The sequence below is a fragment of the Vitis vinifera genome, chromosome 7 (genome assembly GCF_030704535.1).
Source record: "Vitis vinifera cultivar Pinot Noir 40024 chromosome 7, ASM3070453v1".
NCBI lineage: Eukaryota > Viridiplantae > Streptophyta > Magnoliopsida > Vitales > Vitaceae > Vitis > Vitis vinifera.
In genome coordinates this window covers 23620001-23627094 of record NC_081811.1, presented here as the reverse complement: position 1 = coordinate 23627094, position 7094 = coordinate 23620001, and the positions used below count along the sequence as shown (strand labels likewise).

The window sequence follows — 7094 nt, the reverse complement described above, 5'->3', positions numbered from 1 at the left end:
TAGAGCATAACCACAGTTACCTTGATCATTGAGATGGGTTTCATCACTCGAAGACTTTATTTGTGAGGTAAACGATAACTGAGGTGCTGTAGTTACCAGGGTAGCTCGACCAAGCCCTTCATTAGAGGCAACATCATAATTTTTTTGGGCCTTGTACTCATTCCACCAGTCTGGGTACCCATGTAACTTGAAACAGGTTTCACGGGTATGTTTCATGCTCCCACAATGAGTACAACCTTCTCCTTTTGATTGGGTCTTGGCTCTGGTGTTGGTATTTAGTTTTCCAACACCTGTAGAGCCATTTTTGGATAACTGCAGAGAGGGTGGTTGTTGTTGTCCTATCTTGACTCCTTTTAATGCCATAACAGCTCCAGTCGTGTCTGTACCTGTGAGCATCACGGCCCGTCGGATCCCCTCTCGTCGAACATGAGCATAGGCCTGTTCTATGGTAGGAAAAGGTTATATCTATAGCACATCACTTTGAATCTTGTCCAGTCGATCATCCAATCCATCAAGTAAGATATAGACTCTATCTTCTTGTAGGATTGTATTATATTTTTGTATATCAGTGGCACAATTCATCAGGTTAGGACGCCGAAAATCAATTTCTCTCCACAAGCCTTGAAGATCATTGTAATATTTTTCAATGGATCCTCTGACTTGTCTCATTTTAGTCACCCGTCTTTTTAGATCATATACTTGTGAAGTATCAGTTCCATCAAAGTAAGTAGTAGCAACAGAATCCCATACCATTTTTGTAGTTGGGAAGCGAATGAAATTATTGATCAAGGCCGGGTCCATAGAATTGATCAGCCACCCTTTGACAATTGCATTCTCAGTTCGCCATCGTCGAAAAGTCGGATCTGTAGGTTCGGGTTGTAGGAAATCACCATTGATATATCCCAATTTGTCTTTGCCTGAGATATACATCTCAACAACTTGGGACCAGAGGGCATAGTTGGTGCCATCCAACTTAATGCCGATTTGTGTAGCGGAAGTATCATAGGTCGGTAGGTGGGTTTGAGTTTGATTTTTGGTCAAGACTTCAGTCATTCTTGCCGTCAAATCTTCTAGGATAGAATTTGTGGAGTTGCCACCAGTTTGTACCACATCATTTGGGTTCACCATGGCTGCAAATCAGTGTTTAGAGTTGGGTTTGGTTGTAGAGCAAGTCCTAGGATTATGCTCTGATACCATGTCAAAAATTCCTCATATATTTTTTCATATATTCTGTACAGAGATGAGTATGGTTATATACCAATACAAAGAAAAAAAATTAGAAGCTAAATTAGGCTATACACAAATCATGCCTATTATAATAGTTGACCCTTAACGGATGGGATTCTAACAAATCTGGCCTATAATTTTTCCAATCACTGACAGCTCACGCCAACAGTTTAAAGGTATTTGTGATGCGTTAGTGGCAATTAGAAAACCAGTAAGTGACTTGGACAAAGTTTTTCAACTGCAAGCAAGACATGCAGTTCGCTCTTGAAAATTCTTTTCCTTTGTATATAATATGCAGTAAATTTACTAGGGACATGGCGCATGCTATCTACCTTAACTTTTTCATTGGCTAATATCTGTGAGTTGTCATTTAAATATTTTTAGGTTATATATAGTAGTTTAATGTGGGCAGTGGTTTTTGGGATAACCACCTATACTGTATACCGATGCCAAAAATAGCAGAGAGGAGTTTGTCTTGGGGCATAAAGGCAGCTGCATTAGGTGGGGAAGAAGACAAAGAGGTTTGGCGGATGTTACAAAGTAGAAATTGAAGTAAAGCCATACATTTGATTTTCATTGGCTTATATTTGTGAGTTGTCCTTTAAATAGAAATGGAGTCTGTACCGCGATAGATCAAGTATAAAACTGCAATTATCATTGTCAATAGGGAAAGGGGGGTTAGTACAGAGAAGCAGACATTTAAAAAGTCATTTTGGAATTGAGGAGAGGAGATTTGCATCTCAAGTTGTAATTGGTGGAGTTGGTAATGAATGATGAGGCTTCAATCTGTATATAATATCCATCCTTATAATCATCGATACCCTTATTATCGCTCTCATAATCGTCATTCCTCTTGACCACACTCTTCTCGAGGTCCTGATCGTATGCATAATGTTTATGTCAGACATTCTTTTAGCAGGCATAATATTGCAACCAAATCATCTGATTGTGGCCATCACCTTCGTTGTTGTTTCTCTGATCAATGGACTTGTTCAGATATCGAGTAAATGGGTGGTGGCAGGTCCAATTCTTTAACCTCGATACCACTTTCATGGTAATTCAACCTAGATATTCCCAGAGATTCCAATGAAACCGACATGCCACTCTTGTAGATATTAAGTACAAAAGTAGGATTATAATCTTATATAAATTGGCAACTTGGATTATTTGAGAATTGAGAGACATCACTCCAATTATTCAAACACGAAAGGTTGTCCACACTAGTATGTATGTATATGATCTTTGCCAGGAAAAATAAAATCTTCTAAATTAAGAATTATGGATTAGCATGATAATCCATCCATCACTATACCAAGTTAGGAAAAAAGAGGTCACTCGGATGTTGCATGTACCAAGTGAATATCAATATACCCGTGATCCATCCATCACTTTCTAGTTTCAACCATAATTGGTTACTTATATTTGAGGGAGTTGTAGTCATTTCTATAAAGCTAAAATCAGGAGGATATATAGCACATTAGCACTCGGCCTTCACTCGGAGTGAGTCTTACTAGTGAAGTCTCATTGATGTCTTGCCTCGCATGTGGTATGCATGTTTATACTGGTAAAGGTATGTGAACGCAGGACTGGTCGCTAGCTAGAATTGAATTGATATCTGGAGCTTCTCGTGTTAAGAAAGCTTATGTCATCATATATGAAGTATAGAGCATTAAAAATGCTTATGTCATATATGAGGTATAGAGCAGATGTCAAAATGGTGGTCTTAAAATCTTGTATTGTCTGTGACAAGATATATATATATATAGATATATATATATATATATATATATATATATATATATATATATAATGCTAGCTTGTAGGGGCGAAAGATCAAGTGCATAAACCTCCATTCAACTGTATTTCTCCTTTGTCTTAATGTGATGAATCTGAAATTTAGGCATCATATTCGGACTACTGATTTAATTATTACCTGAAACAAGGATTATGTATATATATTCACAAAAAAAGAAATCCCCAGGAGAATATTGAACAATTTCCTTTTATGTGACTCCTAACTAACATTCCTAATAAATTGTTAACATGATGTTTTCTTCAAATCTTTTCATCTTTCTTTTCAAACTGCCATATATATATAATCTTTTCATCTTTCTTTTCAAACTGCCATATATATATATAGACTCAGACCTCTGAGCTTGAGCTTGATGGGAAAGGAGCTCAAACAAGCTAAGCACCACTAGAGCTTCTCATGAGAAACTCATAACTTCCCAGACCTAATGTTTTAAAAAAATGATATATGCACTAAGTGTTTGGAAGCTCTTAATTTCAAGTCATAATGTTTGCAGCAAGCTTGCTTTCAAGATTTCCTAGTCATTTACATCTTGGAGTAGCAAAAAGAGTCTTGAGATATTTGCAAGGCACAGTTGAACTTGGAATGAAAATAAATAAATAAATTCTAATTATGTCATTTTAAAATTTATTTATTTAATTAATAAATATATAAAAACCACCATTATAATTTTGTTAAGAAGTATTTTTTTTAATTTCATTTATATGATAATTAAATATAAAAAATTCATATATGGATCATTGTTTATTTTATATTATTGAATGCATTTGAATTAAATAAATTATAGTTTTAATATTAAATGTATTATCATTATCTGATTAATTTTAAAAGATTATTATCATTTCACTTTTAAATTTTTTATATTTATCTTTTTAATTTTACTTAATTTTGAATGTTTTTTATTTTAAAATATTAAAAATATAAATTTATTCAAAAAATACTAAAATATATAAAAATAATAATTAAGTTTAAATATTTTTTATATTAAAATTAATTTAATTAGATAAATAATAAATTATTAATACTGTTATATCTTGCTCCATATTTTTCTATGTCAATTATAATTAAAAAATAATTTTAACATGTGTATTTCTGTTTTTGTTTTTTTTTTTTTTTTTTAAGTTTTTTTAAATATTTTCATGAATTTTAAATAATTTGGTTGAGTGCATTTTACATGAAAAACTTGTGCATATGATTGTGCGGAAATTGAAATATAATTATTTGATGAACAATGTTTCAAAATGGCATAATTGGTTCCAGCTTTCTATCATATCTAGTCCCTACAGTTCGATACTTTTATGTTTTCTTGTGAAGGTCAAGAAGCTTGAAAGGAAGAAAAGACTAGATGTCATTGTAGATCGCAACCTAAATCGGAACTATGACATCCAAGAAGTGGAGATGATGATCCAAGTTGCATTGCTCTGTACACAACCATCACCAGGCGATCGTCCAGCAATGTCAGAGGTGGTTCGGATGCTAGAAGGAGAGGGCAGCGCTGAGAGATGGGAAGAATGGCAGCATGTGGAAGTTAGTCGTCGACAGGAGTATGAGCGGCTGCAAAGAAGATTTGACTGTGGGGAAGATTCACTCTATCACCATGATGCTATTGAATTGTCTGGTGGAAGATGAGGTAATGGATGAATCCAATCTCATTCCCCTTACTTCAAAGCCATATAATTTTCTTTCAGTAGGTTAGCTTCGTCTCCTTCCAATTGTATTTTATTTAAAAAATTACAGGAAAAAGAACCATGCCTTGAATATTTTTGGATGGATTTCTGGTTCCAGCTTTTCTCCTTCGCTAAATTTTATTTGGAATTCTCATGTGTGTATGTGGTTGTGTGTGTTTGAGCAATACTCAAACAATCCAAGGCCTTGTATTTTGTATTATGAAGCTTTTTCTCTATGTTAATATTGAATAGTGCCTTTTGAATCCGTGCTTGCAACAAAATATTTCGGCATGCATGAAATTATCATGAACAATTTCTAAACTGGTAAATTACACAATTGATTTATTTTGAATTAGACATAGAAGCAGTATTATTTATGATTCTCAATGACCTGGCTTCATTTCATTTCATGTGAATCTATGGGAAATTCTGGCCCTATAGAATGTGAATTTTGTAGTTACATCATAATCACTGCACTTCAGGAGTCAGGCTCAAAAATGTCAAAACTGGGAGCTGAGCCCAGTTTTGAGTTAGAACTATATGTTGAGAACCCACATCTTCTTGTACAAGTACCCCACTTAAACCCGCTGTTATGTGAATTTTGACATAGCTTTAGCTTGTTGCAGTTTTCTTGTTCAACCCCACAAATTGGCAGCTGAGAGACATTGAAAGCAACCACTGCTTCACCTACCATTTTTCTAAAATTGCCTTGTCTAATACCATTGCTTTCAGCTCCTATCTCTTGGTCTTTGCTCGGCTAGAAGATACATTCTGTGGTATCTTCTGCAGGTCTCTATGCGCCACCTCTTCAAGGTTGATGCCACACTTGATGTAGTTGTCTGAACTCAATTTGTCTATTTCTATCACTATTTGGAAGATTTCTCAGATGTGGTTCCAAATGGTCTGAATTTCTATTGTAATTTCTGAGCCATGACTCCAGTGGGCTATGGCGTTTCTTGAATTTCTCTCCAGTTATGTTATGCTGCTGAGAACCCAGTAGTTCCATTTATCTACCACATGTCCTCTGATGATTGATACATTTGATATGATATAAATTAATATTGGAATTAAAGCGTGTTTGATAGTATTTATATTCGAAGTGTTTTTGTTGGAAGTTATTTTTTAAAAAAATATTTTTAAGAAAAGAAAATCACCTATCCAACTTCTCTTTTTGGATGAATCGTTCACATCAATCAAATATATTCACAACATAACTTTGAGTACATTGCTTAATTAGAATACATCTCTCATTTCTGAATTCTGATTGGATTAGAGACCTATTCATGGCAGCAACAGCTTTAGCCCATTCCCGCATCTTTGCTTTCGCCCTCTCTTCATTAGCCTTTTGCTTATCATCATTGCAATTCGTACCGGCTTCAGTGCCCGGGATTTTCTCAACTAGAAGATAAGGAGGTGCCTGTGTGGAGCCGCCAGTCTCCCATCCTAGGAGGTCAATCCCACATTCCATGTAGTTAGCACCCGCCATTGCAAGAGCTTCAATAGACATTGCTTCTCTCACTTGAGCTTGTTCGTTGATCAAGAAGCTGCAGGTTGTTTGTTATCTATCCATTTAGACCAAGGAGAACAGGAGAGATATTTATAGGTGAAGGGGCCTTGGCTTGTTTCTCTATTATCAAGTCCTACACGGATGTTGAATGTACCAAGTGAATATCAATATATCCGTGATCCACCGATCACTCTCAAATTCCAACCACAATTGGTTACTTATATTTGAGGGGGTTGAAGTCATGTCTATCAAGCGAAAATCAGGAGGATATATAGCACATCAGCACTCAGCCTTTGCTTGTACATATACTGGAAAAGGTATGTGAACGCAGAACTGGTAGCAAGAATTAAATTGGTATGTGAAGCTTCTCATATTAGGAATGCTTATGTCATATATGAGGTATGGAGCAGCGGTCAGAACAGTGGATTCTGCGCCCGTGACAAGAAATTTCAATGCAGTTGTAGAAGTAGCGTTAAATTTAGGTTTCATGCACCCTAATCATCGCAATTCAACGGTATTTCTCCTTTGTGATATGTCAATCTTAAATTGAAGCATCCTACTCCAACTACTAATTTAATTATTACGTGAAACAGGGGGTTATATATACATAAACAGAAAGCAAGAAATCTCCAGGGGATTGAACAATTTCCTTTTCTGTGACTTCCTCCAAACTTTCATAATAAATTGTCAAACTGATGTGTTCGTCAAATATTTTCATCTTTCTTTTCAAACTGCCATATGTTCTTGGATTATATAAATACAATTAAACTGCAGCATGATCACTACCTCAACCAATTACAAGCTTACTTGAGCTAGATGAGCCCAACGTTTACTTTCAAAATAGGATTACTAGGATGTCTGAGCTTGAGCTTGGCCCTAAATT

General features: G+C 35.3%; 1 long non-coding RNA gene across 1 annotated transcript; it reads left to right on the top strand.

Annotated features, from left to right (window-relative positions):
* Nucleotides 1-4359: 4359 nt before the first annotated feature.
* On the top strand, nt 4360-5803 carry LOC109122145 (uncharacterized). Its single transcript, XR_009466220.1, has 2 exons — nt 4360-4667; nt 5331-5803. It is a non-coding gene; the product is annotated as an uncharacterized LOC109122145 (long non-coding RNA).
* Nucleotides 5804-7094: the final 1291 nt, after the last annotated feature.